Source organism: Antechinus flavipes, chromosome 1 (genome assembly GCF_016432865.1).
Source record: "Antechinus flavipes isolate AdamAnt ecotype Samford, QLD, Australia chromosome 1, AdamAnt_v2, whole genome shotgun sequence".
In the NCBI taxonomy this organism is placed as follows: domain Eukaryota; kingdom Metazoa; phylum Chordata; class Mammalia; order Dasyuromorphia; family Dasyuridae; genus Antechinus; species Antechinus flavipes.
In genome coordinates this window covers 429,796,575-429,811,252 of record NC_067398.1, presented here as the reverse complement: position 1 = coordinate 429,811,252, position 14,678 = coordinate 429,796,575, and the positions used below count along the sequence as shown (strand labels likewise).

Genomic DNA, 14,678 nt, shown 5'->3' with positions numbered 1-14,678 from the left:
ATATGTGTTGCAGCCAATGTACAAAGTCTTTGTTGGGAGGAGATAACAGTTTTAAAGAAGTCAAGGCATGTAGCAGGAAACATAGCTTTCAATCCATGTCTAGCACACAACAATTCTTGATTGTCTCAGCTCTGCTTATTCCTTTATATTTTGGCCCAGACTCCTAAGTCTGGGTACAACCTGCCAGCTATTACTTCTCTACTTCTGGTTGTCCACTCCCTCCACCTTCTACCATACAAATGAATATTCTGTTGGCTTCATAAGGGAGATGGAACATAAGTTAATATTTATATTTTACTTTGAAAACTAAGCCTGTATATGAGGCCCTTACAACATCTTCAGTGCCTAACATTCTGGATTTTTTTTTAAACAGTTAAAAAGTAGTATGAGGTATATTTATAAACCATGGAGGGTAGTGCCCTCATCAGACAGTCTGTGCTAAAATGACCTAGGTTTTCAGTCTAAACTAAAAACACCTTTCCACTGCCAACAAGTTTAAAGAAGCCAGTGAGAAAGAGGCTGATTCATGGAATATAATATTCCTTATTTATGAGAGAAGATTTCAGAAAATTGTCAACATGGAATGGAAAATTTAAAAAAACTGAGTAATTCTCTCTCTAAAAACTAACCAAATTCATCTTGAAAATTGCCTCAGGTTTTTTTCTTGTTTTGTTTTGTTTTTGTCATGAATCAAATTATCAGGGAGCTATTTTTTCTAATTAATTATCTAATTAATCATCTTATGAATACAAACATATTTCTGCAATCATAAGACTTAAAGCCTTCTTAAAGCCTGTGCTACTACTTTTTTATATCACTTCAGTCTTTCAGTCTTATGGTTTCTGGATCTTAATTTATCGGCCCATTTTAATTCAAGTTGTTTACTTAGAAAAGAGTTGGGCAAATTTATATTATGATAATACTGTTGAGTAGATATTATGAAATTTATAAATACCTAAATCTTTAGAATGCTGTTATTCTGCCTTATTTCCATTTGCTATGAGTATAGAAAGCTAATTCTTGGAAATAAAGATGTTTTGGGTTTTTTTATTTGTTTGTTTTGTTATGTTTTAGCAAGGCAATTGGGGTTATGTGACTTGTCCAGGGTCACACAGCTAGGACATGTTAAGTGTCTGAAGTCAAATTTAAATCCATGTCCTCCTGATTCTAGGGCCCATGCTCTATCTACTGTACTATCTAGCTACCATTTTTTTTTTTGTGTGTGTGTGTGTGTGTGTGTGTGTGTGTGTGTGTGTGTGTTTAATCCATTAAGACAGCCAGGGTGTCTTAATGGATTAAAGAGCATGAAAAAAACTCTTCCTGTGGACAGGACAAGTTCTAGTTAGGACAAGTTCTAGTTATTCCATTTTGTCATCCAAGTTCTTTTTTCACAAGGAAAAGGTAAAAAGTTTCATTGACAAGAGGATGGCTCCCAGGCAATGAATGCTTTTGAGTATGTCATTTCATTAATACTGACCATGAACCATGAATGTAAAGCAGGGATGGTGATCTGCAGCAATGGAAAGAATATTCACCTCATGAACTTTTTTTAAATGCTGAAGATTGAGTAACTATTGGTGCAAACTTGGTTTTTATACTTATACAAAGATTAACAACTCTGTTTGAATACAACATAGAAAGAGAGATTAAAAATAATTCCAAATAGTAAGAAAATACTGTTAATTTAGAAGTTGATTTTCATTATATTTTAACTAAGTAGATCATAGACTTGGAGCTAGAAGGGATCTCAAAATTCGGCTAGCTCAACCTTCTCATTAAACAGAGGGGGAAACTGAAACCTAGAGATGTTACTGACAAGAAGCTATTTCCCCAAAATTATGCAAATAACAAGGTAGGGCTTATACCCAGGTCTTCCACCTGCTAGGGGCAGCTAGGTGGTGCAGTTTGGGACTGGAATTAGGGAAGACCTGAGTTCAAATCCAGACTCTGACACTGAACAGCTATGTAGCACTGGGAAAGTCCCTTAATCTCTGCTTTCTTAAGTTTCTTCAACCTTAAATAACACACTTACCTTGTAGAGTTATTGTGTCAAATAAAATAATATTTGTAAGGTGCCTGGCAAATAGGAGAGGCTATATAAAATGCTTATTTGTTTCCCCACTCCTCTAAATTTCCCTCTGTAGTATCATTAACCCAAAAGAGAAATTCAATTATATTCAACATAACATTTACTAATCAATCAACAAGACTTTATGAAGCTCTTGCTATGAACAATGAGATGGTGCAATTGATAGAACATGGCATGAAATCAGGAAGACTCATCTTCCTAAGTTCAAATCTGGCCTTACATACTTATGAGATGTGTGATCCTGGACAAATCACTTCACCCTGTTTGCCTCAGTTTCCTCATCCGTAAAGTGATCTGGAGTAGGAAATGGCAAACCACTCTAGGATTTTTGCCAAGAAAACTCCAGATAGTGTCATGAAGAGTTGGACAAGACTGAAGGACTGAATAACAATAACAAAGATTTTAGTATAAGCCAGCCCCACTGATAGGCACTGAGAATACAAATTCAAAGACTGAAAAAAACCCTACTCTCAATAATTTCACATTCTAAGGGGAATACAATAAGTACACATGTAAATATATATAAAATAAGTAGAAAGAAAATATTTATCAATAAATACAAAGTAGTTCAATAAAAGGTAATGGAGAGACACTAGTAGGTGGGAATGGGGAATCAGAAAAGACTTACAGAAGGTGATATTTGAATTGCATCTTGAAAGAAAAGGGATTCCATATGAAACCGACATGAGGAAGGACTCCATTCCAGACATAAAGTAGAAAAGCAGGCAGATAGGAGATGGAAGGCAATATGTAAAGAACAAAGAAAAGTCTAGTTGGCTAAAAAAATTTTTTGTTAAGAAAGGGGAGTGATATAGAGAGAGGCCCAAAAAGATGGGATGGGTCCAGGCTGCCAAGGACTTTAAAAGCCAAACAGAACTTTACATTTTATCTTAGTAGCAAGGAAATCATCATTACATTCATTTAGAAATTTATCAGCTTATTTACTTTTGACTGAGAGAGAACTCTGGCAAATATCTAGATGGTTAAAATTCCCTATCATTATTATATCATGCCCATTTGTCAAGTTTGTAATCTTATTTCACTTCACTTCTATTTTCACTTCACTTCTCTTTTTTACCTTCAGTTCAGGTGACCTATAATATAATCCTGTGGCAATACCAAATTCTATTTCTCTCTCAATTGGTTTTTAATCAGATATTTTCTGCCATGCTTCTCCCCTCTGTTTTCTGAATTTCCTCACTTGATTATATTTTCTTGATATATAATGCTACTTTAGAATCTTTTTTGTCTATTCTGTTACTTTCTAACCAGTTAGTTTTCAGTAAGTTCATAATCTAGTCATCACCCATTTTACCAAATCTGAGTTATAACTTAAGTAATTGAATTTGCCTCTTCATATTAAGATCTTTTTTCACTCTGTCTAGTCTAGGACTTGTTCTGGGACTTTCCTTGAGTGGCCAATGAAAAGAAAGAAATCATTCATTCTCCTAGTCAAATAGCAAAGAAAACCTGACATTATTAGCAAAGGAAAGAATTATAGGAATGAGATAAACATTGAAAATATATTTAATCTTATCTTCTTCTCTTCATACAAGCACTTACCTACACCTTGACAAATTAAATGACAATTAATCCTATTTCTAAATATCTCCAGGGAATGAGCAAACCTTTCTTAATAATACATTATTACTTAATAACAATAATATATGAGAAATCATCCATTATTGCTAAGTTTTCCCTCTGAGAAAATAAATATATCAGGTTATATTTAAACAGACAACAGATCTATAGAAGATAACCAAGCCCTCTACATGTCAAAAATGTAGTCTTAGAAGCAGAGGAGATGCTGGAAGTCATGATTTCCACCTTGGAACCAACAAAGATAAGCATGAACAAGAGATTACATACATAAATCTCCCACATGAGGATGATGTCAGAGGGGTATTTCTTAGAGAGTTTGAAACCATGAAAAGAGGACTACCGTTGGAGTCAAGGGTCTTTCATTTGAACCCTGGTTTGGGCTTTTATTAACTGTGTGAATATGAGCCATCTTTTTTATCTATCTGAAACTCAGTTATTTTATAAAATTAAGTGACTGGCTTAGGTGACTTTTAAGGTACCCTTTAGCTCCAAAATTTTTGATTTTCTTTTCCCCGTATATGCCTATTACCAGGTAATGCCTTGGATTTTCAATATTTTTCTTCGTCCTTGTCTGTCAAAATTGACTTATATTTATTATTACATTCAAAAGCAAAATGATTAACCAATTTCTCTTACTTTTTTCTTTTAGTATTTAACAACTTAAATATTTAATTATCTTACTATTTTACTCATTAAAAATATTCCTTTCTTATTTCCTCTTCTTTTTATCTAAATAAATACAGCTCAGGCTAAATGCTTTTCCTAATCACCCCAACCCATGGGGATACCTCTGAAGTAAAAATGCTTAAGATCTAGCTGGCCAAATTTCCCACATAATACTTTATTTTGTCCATCTGTCTCCTTGGAGTCTGTAGCACCATCTTAGTACTCTAGGAAAGTTCAAGCCCTTTAGCTTGGAAACTAGTATTTTGGGGCCTTACACTCTTGATTGATGAGAGATCATCCAATCCCAGTCCCTTGGCCATACTACACTGAATTATTTTCCTGATATTGAAATTTGTGTTCAGTACAGAGAAATGGAAGGATATCATACCTCTTACTCAGAAGACAGAATAACTAACTGTACATTATCATTCTATTTGGAAAGTACAACTCATCATCCCTATGGTTTCCAGAACAACATATGATTTCTTAATTTTTTTATGCCATGGACACTTTTGGGGAGGTTAGTGAAATCTATTATCTATAGAATAATATTTTTAAAAATTCATAACTGAGGAATATGCTAGATTTCATTTAGAATTTAGAATAAAGATGTAATTTCCCCTCACACAAATCTTCCTCCCCCAAATCTATTCATGGGCCATTTGTGGCTTTATAAAACAATAGAAGCTAACCAAACAAGAGAGAAAGTGAAGCATATAATTAACTGTCAAAAATTTGGAACCTAAAACTATTTCTTCATCTTTAAAATGAGATTAAACTAAATAAATACCTGTCCACCTCCAAAACTCATGAAGGAATTTATTAAATAAAAAAGCATTTAAGTAAATTGTAAACACTTATCCTAAGTGTTGGGAATTCAAATACAATAAAGTCAATTCTCTCAAGAAATTATTCCCAATAGGGCAGGAGTTTCTGACCTTGTGATCATAGAGCCATATGAGCCCATGAATATATAGGCAAGGGGAAGGGAGGGAGGAGAATGGAATAAAATTAATGGGGGAAAATTGCATCTCTCTCAAGGTTTAAACTGTCTTCTCTAACTAGATTTTTAATTTATTGATGACAGGCACAATCTTTTATGCTTCTTTTATACTTCCAAAAGCAACCAATACAGAATCTTATTATGGTGGATATTTAATAAAAAATATTTTGAATGAATGAACATGTGAAGGATTCCTAGAAACCCAAAAGTCTTAACCTCAAGGATTGAATTTCCAATGGTTGGATTTCAGTAAAGTCAGCAAACTTGTGGAAGAGATTCTTCTGGATACAAAACCCTTTTTATCACCCTCAATTAGTGTAAAACTGATTTACCACTAATTTGTATGAGAAGTTAGAAGAGGACTTGGAGCAAGGACAGAAAGGAAAGAAAAACGCAGGATCAAAGATAAGGTATAAGGGGCAAAGATAAAACATGTACAACTGATATGTTATGGAGGAAGATAGATTCTAAGAAAGACAGAAATAATGGGAAAAGAGTGAGGAGGGATAGAGAGAGAGAGAGACAGACAGACAGACAAAGACAAAGAAACAGAGACATAAATTGAAAAATGGGACTAGTGTCAGATCCGTCAAAAATCAGAGATAGACACAAACAGTCGAAACTCAAATGTTGTCAGGTACCCAGAGAGACAGAAAGAGTTACAAGGAATCTGTCATACCAAGACCTTCAAAAAAGCACATTGCACACATTTTCTGGTTTTTTTTGACCCTGAATGCCTGTTAAAAGTCGAGGTGTTCATGGTTTAGCCCCTCTACAGAGCTCATTCCTTTATGTCAGACTCCTTAAGAAAAAAATAATACATTCTTTAAGAAAAGGTCTAATAGATTTAACAATCTCTGAATCTATGGATAGGTGTCCAATAAATATATATTGAATTGAAATAAGCTTAACTGTGTTCTTTTGGTGCAATTTAAACCCATTATTTCCTCTTGTTCATTGTAAAATTCATATAATAATACTTAGCAAATCAGGAAAAAGTAATACTGTGCCCAAAGCCTGGATTCAATAAAATTAATTTTTAAAATAGAGATTTTAACATCTTCTGTCATAGATATTGGTCTGGGCAGGGTTTTTTTTTTTTTTTTTATTAAATCCAGCTGAATAATGGAACTATATTAATAATGGTCTTATATTCTCCAAATTCATCTCCCCATCCCTTTCCCCATATGTAAGTATATTAATATATGTAGTTATATAACTAGTATTATTACATCATGCCATACTTTGAATCATAAAACTGGATTTGTCATGTCAGACAATCTGAAATTAATATGTATGCCATATTTATTCCTTCAATGTAATACCAGAAATATTCTATAGAAATCTAATGGGAATCTAGCAATGAGTAGTAGCCTTCTATAAATTCACATAAGACGAACTTAACAATATGAAGACTAACAATAATAACAATTCGTATTTATATATTGTTTATAGTAAATCCACAAAGTAAAGTGAATTATTCATGTTTTGTAGGGGAGAAAACTGAGGGTTAGAAAAGTGAAATCTTTAAGTTGGTTCATTGATATCCTTTGCTTGAAGAGGGCCAAAATGGCATCCTTATGTCAGGGTGATCCAACTGTGGTTAATCAGATCAAAATAAGCTCAGACGGCTCTTTCACAGGTTGGCACAACTCTTTAAGTACAGACAGATGAATGTGTTAAAACCCAGGCTTTTTTATATCAATATATCTTTCTACTACTCCTATGACTATTGAAACACTTACATTGTTATAACAAAAGTTCTAAGTGCCAATTTTTGTCATCTTTCCCTCATTGACATCTTTCTATACTGCCCCTTCTCAAGCAATAACTTTTTTTCTTCAAGTGGGACTAAAATATAACAGAAACAATATGGTCTATAAAAGAAAACACTGGGCTTGAATCAAGGTTCAGCACCTTGAGATGCCATATGGACCTAACCAAATCATTTCATATTTTTCTATTTTTTCTTCTACAAAATGAAGGCATTACACAGGATGATTTATAAGATCATTTTCAGCTCTAAGTATTCATGAGAATGGATTAAATCCAAAGATAGGTAAAATCTTGAAGATTTAATTTCACCTTTTTTGCTTAAAAAAATCTCTAATACTAATTAAAATGCATGCTACCATGTCTTATTGGTAGGATGATACATCAGTCAGTCAATAAATATTTATATGTATTTAGAACTATGTTAGGCACTATGGGGAAGACAAAGAAGCACAGGGAAACTTCTTCAAGAAGTTGTAATAGGTGGAGGAGACAAGAGTATCAAACATATCAAAGCAACAGTAAGAAATACAGAAATAAGTACAATGGAGTGCTAAATTCTGAATTATTTCAGAATTACTATACTATTATACTATAGTATACTATTATTATATACTACAAAATTACTATAGAATCTTAGAAAATCTGGGAAATCATTGAAGGCTAGGATGGTCAGAAGATGCTTCAGATAGGAGGGAATACTCTCCTTAGAGAGGGAGTAAATATAGACAAGAGAAAGAAACTGTCATGGTTCAGAACTAGTAGAAGGAGTATATTGAAAACTGGATTCAGAATCAGAAAATCTGAACTAAATCCCATTTCTCCCTACTTGATACCTGAATAATGTTGGGGAGGCAGGGAAGGGTAAACTTTTTTTTATTTCAACATCTCTAAAATAAAAGCAAAAGAGACTAAATAATCTCTAAGAATCCCTTCCAGCTTTTGGTGCCATGATCCTCTGACTAAGGTTAGCAGGGACAGGTTATAGATAATGTCTTGAAAGTCAAGTGGATGTGTTTAGACTTGATGAGATAAAAAATGAGAAGTAAGCAAATAGGTAGGAAGCAGCTGGGAGGATCACAGCAGGGTTGTTTGCCTGCCCTGTTCCTCTTGGTTCTTTCAGCAATAATGATGTCAAAAAACATAGGCTCAGGCCCCTTATCTCACAAGGAGAATAATGAAAAAGTAGAGAAGTAAATATCTTCCTATACGTGAGTTACCAATTCAGATCAAAGTTCTATTTCAGAAAGAGATGAAAATGTCTCCCTTTTTGGTAGTCAGTTATCCTTGCTTAGGACACAATCTCACTTGCTATATTGTGCTCCTGGAAGGCATTTGGTTTATTGTGCACTCGAGTGGGGGTGAGGGGATTAGTTTTTCCTACAATTTTCATTGCAATGGTCTGTGTGAGCTTTTCTCAGTGGCTCCAGATTTTCCTTCCCCTCTCCTCTTCTCCTTCCATTATCAGTGATTGGCTAATTTCCTTGATATCCCCAAAGCATATTCCAGTTTTGGTTGCAGAGTCAGCAATCTGCATTCGTGACTTCAAGGAGAAGTCATGTATAAGAAATAACACCTTGAGGGAGAGGAGAAAGGTGAGATGGGAGTGGATAGAGGGGTGGGCAGGATCAGGAGAACCGTGTTCTAAGAGCTGCTTTGGTTTATACTTCTATAGATAGACTCCCCACCAGCACTTGCTAATCACATGTACTAACTAGTAAAGCTGAGGGTGAGTCAGAATTACTCATAGAAAATAAATAGATTTTTGAAATCAGATGGTATTTGCTTACACATGGAACGGTGACAGGGAGCAGACAACTTTGTGAAGTGTGCTAACCGCACATGTTATCCCATGACAGCTGAAGGGCACAAATAGTCCCTGTCAGGTAAAAGGAAGGGGTCATGGGGCATGATCATTCTTCAATCATGGAGTGTGCTTAGTGATTAGAATCAGGCATTTGTATCTCTAGCACTCAGCACAGAGCTTTGCATGTGGTAAATGCCTAATAAATGTTTCATTTATTCATTGGTGGCTGTGATAAACTTGTGCAATTAATAATTATTTATGAATAAATGGAGAACTTGCCTGAAATGTAAACAGCCACTTATCTAGAGTTTTCTCTCATGTCATCATGTGCATAATTAACAGGAGAAATGACTATCAAATCAATCAGTCTACCTTGCACGTAGTAGGTGCTTCAAAAATGACAGTTGGTTTAACCAATAGATTGCTATATGTTTACAGTATGGGGCACAGGGCTTGTCCCCAAAAGTACACGCTAGTTAAGGCAACAAAACTAAGAAGCATGGTACTCAGCTATCATGTACTGACTGGAAGTTGAATTAGAATTCAAAGAAATTCAAGATTAGTGAGCTCTGGAGTATTGTAGGAGGGCAGAACTTATCCTGAAGCTTCTTTGTATCATGGATTTATTTTTTTTTGGAGGAGTCAGTTTGGTGAAATCCACCTATCCCTCCTCAGAATCATGTCTTTAAATAATTGAAGGAAATGCTAAATTTCAGTTAGAAGTTAGTGAAATAAAGATATATGTTTTCCCTATCCAAATTCATAAATCCTTGAAATTTATCTGTGGATCCCTGGTTAAGAGCTTTTGCTTTAAAGAATTTTTTTAATGCATAGGCTAAAGTTTTAGAATAAGACCTTAGAAGAGGGATTAACCAGCCGAATATCCTTATTTATTAAATGAGAAAACTGCGTCCCAAATTTGTGAGATAACTTGCTCAAGATCATACAAGTAGCAGAACTGGAATTGAAAGCCAGATATTATAACTCCATTACTGCATCATCTAGAAGAAAAGGAGGGAGCAGCACAAGCAAAGAAACATAGTCTAAATAGAAGGAACCAGCCAGGCAGAGTATGCTCCTTTCCCATCATTTTAAATCTTGAGTTTATTTAAGGGAAGAACATGTGGCAAGCAAGAAAGCAGTCATGTAGGAAGCCTGAGGCAGAACTTGATGTGTTGGGTCTCAGAAAGAGGGGTCACCAAATGCAAATGAGGAGTGAACAATATGTATGACTCAAAATACCCACTGTGCCTTCAATGTGAGTCTGTAGGAAGCAAGGGGTTGACCTTTTAAAGGTATTAAAATTACAAACGTTTTTGACCACATTGTTTTTTATTGCTAGCATATCTAAATGAAGAGCCCTTTCAGCGTCTATACAAGGAAAGAGATTCCTTTGACTATGTCCCAGATAAGATTTTGGTGATTTTTTTTTCCTTTTTGCAATCTGGCCAACAAAAAAGCCAAGACTAATCATGACTGGTCTCTTCTCAGGTGTCTGTCTCTCTCTCTCTTTCTCTCTCTCTCTCTCTCTCTCTCTCTCTCTCTCTCTCTCTCTCTCTCTCTCTCTCTCTCTCTCTCTTTCTCTCTCGTTTTTTCTCTCTCTCCTTCCCTCCTCTTCCTCCTCCTTCTTCCTTTCTCCCCCTCCTCCTTCTTCCTTTCTCCTCCTCCTCCTCCTCTTCTTCCTCCTTCTCCTTCTTCTCCTACTCCTTCTCCTCCTCCTCCTCCTCCTTTTTCTTCTCCTTCTTTTCTCCTCCTTCTCCCCTCTTCCTCCTTCTCCCCCTCCTCCTCCTCCTCCTCCTTCTCCTCCTTCTCTTTCTGTCTCTTGCTGTCATATATTGTCAAACGTAAGGTCCTGGTCAAATCCCACTTGATCCTTGCTTGGGATATTATTTCCATTATAATAATAGTTTCTGTTTTGACCAGAATCCCTGATGGTCTTTTTCTCCCATACTGATTTTTTTGACTAGATAAAAAAGCAGTTCTTTGCCTCCTTTCTTTCTTACCTAGCCTTAATCACTGAATGAGTGATTGCCTTTTCCAACCGAGAGCTGTTAAAGATCTTAACTAGAACTCCTTCATCTGTATCTGACCATTGGACCCAAATGACTCTGGAGGGGAAAGTGAGGCAGGTGACCTTGCCTTGCCCAGCCCTCCCTCACTTAAATCCAATCCACTTGCATGTCATAGCATCCCCTCCCTGAGGCTATGGCCCTCTTCAAGAATGAAAGGCAAACTACAACCACCACAAACACTGCCAAGCAGAGTGAAAGGAAGTCTGAAGAGGTCAAAGTAGTCCCTACCAAGGGGAAGATAGGGCCCTGTGATGAAAATGCTTTCCAGCCAGTTCTTATTGAGTAATACAGAGGGATGAATGCTAAAATTGTGGTCAAAGAGTCCCAAATTTAAATCTCACCTCTGATACTTGGAAGCTGTATAATCCTGGCTTGTAACCTAACCTCTTTATTTAGTCCCCTCATTTGTAAAATTGAAGGGGACAGTGTTGTATTCAGTGGCCTCCAAGGTCCCTTTTTCTAGAACTATGTTCCTTCTCTCTAAATATATAAACTCTGGTGCCTGAAGGATAAGGCCCCCCAAAATTAAATGAACTGCAACCTTTCTGATAATATTACAACCACATTATGATTTCATCCTAAAATAGTTTGTGGAGGCCTCCTTGTGTAGCTGAGGAAATGGAGAAGGTCTCCAGAAATACCCCTGAAGAATAGGAGTCCTTCTGTACAGACCTTTTCTTTTCCAATACTAGTCAAAATGTGTATTGCCAGCGTAACAAGTACATAGTTGACAAAGCATCTCCTTGAACAACCTGCCTTGATAGTTTTAGGCATTCAGATAAATTGTCTTTTAAAAAATAATAAAGTGAGTGGATTATTGGTTTTTCATTTGGGAGGAAAAGTGGACAAATGAACTATGTTTGGAAGATACTGTGTGACAGAAACGAGCTGGCCAGCAGAAGAAGAATCCAAAACTGGTTGCCCTAGTTGCATAGAGAAACTAGGTGAGCCCTGGATTTTTAGTCAGAGGACCCCTGTTCAAAACCTGATTCTGCTCATTCTTGTGTGATTTGGACCTAGGGTATTGGAAGAGATGACCTTTAAAGTCCTTTCCAGCTGTTCATATCTGATCCTAGGATCATTATGAGTGCAAGTTGGGAAACACCAGCCTAACATTCAGAAAACTACATCTGTTGTTGGTTATGTGTGTGTTTGTGTTTATGTTTTCTGTATCTGTTTACTTGTGTTTGGCTTACTTCTCCCACTGAATTGGACTTTGGCTAATATTTTCTGTGGGTAACTCCCCCATAGCACCTAATGAAGCTATGATGTAGGGACTCAATAAATGTCAGGGTACCAAAAGAAATGGATCTATTCCACTTTCTCCAGAACATTTTATTTAATTTGGCAAATGGAGACATATCCTTAATGCAAGAGTAAAACTGGAACATTAAAGGGGAAACAGCTTTACCTTATCTGTCCTTTATAAAAAGTTCTTGAAGATTCATACATTTAAGAAATAAGTTCCATTTGCTTGGAAGCAAAATGAATTTTTTTAACTTGCAAAGGTAAAATATGAAAGTAAATGTGATTATGTATATAGATTAGTCCTTCTAGAAGAGGAAGTAAATTAAAGGTCATATGTATTAAAGGGGGAATCAGAGGAAATCATAGGTGTTTGGGTTTTTTTTTTTTTTTTTTGACATTTTCCCCTTTTATAAACAAATCTGGAATGGGAATTCCCCCACAGATTACTTTGTGTTGGCTTGTAGATTTATACAGGGAGTTTTAGTTTCATTTTTTTTTCTCTTTTTCTGACAAATCAGCCTTTTTGTAGTTGTATCATTTTGAAACTAGAGAGGAAGGGAATGGAGGGTTAAATTGCTAATATCAGTGACTTTTGGAAATTCCCCTTTTTATGATGCATGAGTCTTTTTTTTAAAAACAAAAACTTTTAGCTGTATTTTTGAGATTTCATGGCAAAAATAACTGACTGTTTCTAATGCCTGCTGCAGGAAAGCTGAATTTAATTTGGAATTCTCTCTTTGAGTACTTGCTAAGAGAGAGTAAGGGAATGGGAAGGAGAGAAGCATTGAAGAGAATTGAATTGCTTGGTAGAAAGTTGCCACACACACATACACATATGATCTTTTTAAATGACTCCCCATATAGAAGACACCCATATTTGATTGCAAACAATAGATAATATGTGAGCATATGTATATAGATGCATGTATGTATTTCTGTTAATTTTTGACATGATAATATGCCCTACTGATAAGTTATATTCTTATTCAGACAGAACATCTTTTAAAGTCATTGCAATGCAAGGGTATCCAAAATAATATTCAATTCATAATATAAAAACTGTTGGAGAGAAATTTAGTTGAAAATGGATTATTTCCTTAGGTCCTAGTCACAGGCAAGGCTTTTGTTTAGTCTGTAAAGAGCTGCTTCCAGGTAGACAGGTTTAGCATACTTTTGGCAGAGACAGTTCAAGGAAGAAAAAATCCTGTTGTTCATTGGTTGGACTGCTGCCTAGAGAATATGCAGGTCCTAGCACAAATTGACAGCTGGAATGCACGTAATAGTGTGACACCCAGTCTAGAGAAGGATGAGGGGGTTATGCTAATTAATTTAAGGCCCCTCTGGGATCAGTTCACCAGTTGGCTAAGTAAACAATATCAAGTTGTTCTACATTGGCAAAGGGAAGAGAGTGGTTACATGCCTTCAGTAGCAGACTTGAACTTGGCAGTTGGTTATTATTTGTGCATACCCCAGTCACCTTCATGTTAAAAAGAGAAAAGTTCATTCAGTGACTTTCTCTATAATGCTTTTCATTCCTCCTACCCTTCTCTTCCTCAGCCTCCCTGAAAAAAAATTCTACCAGCAAAGAAAAGACAAGGAGAATGTCTCCTCAGGACATCCCTTTTGAGGGGTAGGTGGGAGGGTATGGCGCTAGGGTTCAATCTCTATGGGCTTTCCCAATCTCCTCAGGAAAAAACATTCTCTGATATAAAACTTCTACCGAGTGAGTTGAAATACACTTAGCTTTTCTTCTGAAATGTCTTGATTCTTGGGTTTCTTCTTCCTCCTACATTGTGTTTGTTTTACTTCTAATTTTGGCTAAAAAAAGAATGTTTGGGTACAGTGTAAAAGTTTTCTCTATTCAGATTGGAAACTCCCTAGTCACTCTGAAACTGGACAGGTGCTGAGATGTATTTTTTACTCTGTCAATAAACAGTGTGTATATGTGAACTAAGAGTAAACTCAGGCCAGCCTATGACAGCAGGGTTGTAGTAGGCCCATTTCAATAGAAAATCTGAAAGATAATTTAAATAAAGAGTAGTGATTATTTCTTACTGTTTATTTTTGGATTCCCCCAATAGAAGCCACAATGTTCTCTTCACTGGTAGTTTGTAGGCATATGGTACAGAAACACAGGTGTGACCCTTATGCACTGCCTTATGCATTATAATAAGACAGCTGCAGTTTTAAATTAAGGCAAAATGCTCCACAAATGTTCATTTTCATTGACAATTTTGAAGGTGTAGTTGTCTCTTGACCTAATGGCTTTCCATTTAATCCACTCTGTTTTTCCTTTGTTCCTTGCTTTCTGCAGAACTTTCTTTGAAAAATCAAACTATTGATATTTTATAAATACACAGCTGAGAGCTGAATATTTGCAGTATTATATTCTAGATGATTACATGTTGGGTCCTGGGC

General features: G+C 35.8%; 1 protein-coding gene across 1 annotated transcript in view; it reads left to right on the top strand.

Moving 5' to 3' along the window:
• BCL2 (BCL2 apoptosis regulator) overlaps positions 1-14,678 on the top strand; it is a 211,940-nt gene that overhangs the window by 156,921 nt on the left and 40,341 nt on the right. The window lies entirely within an intron of this gene.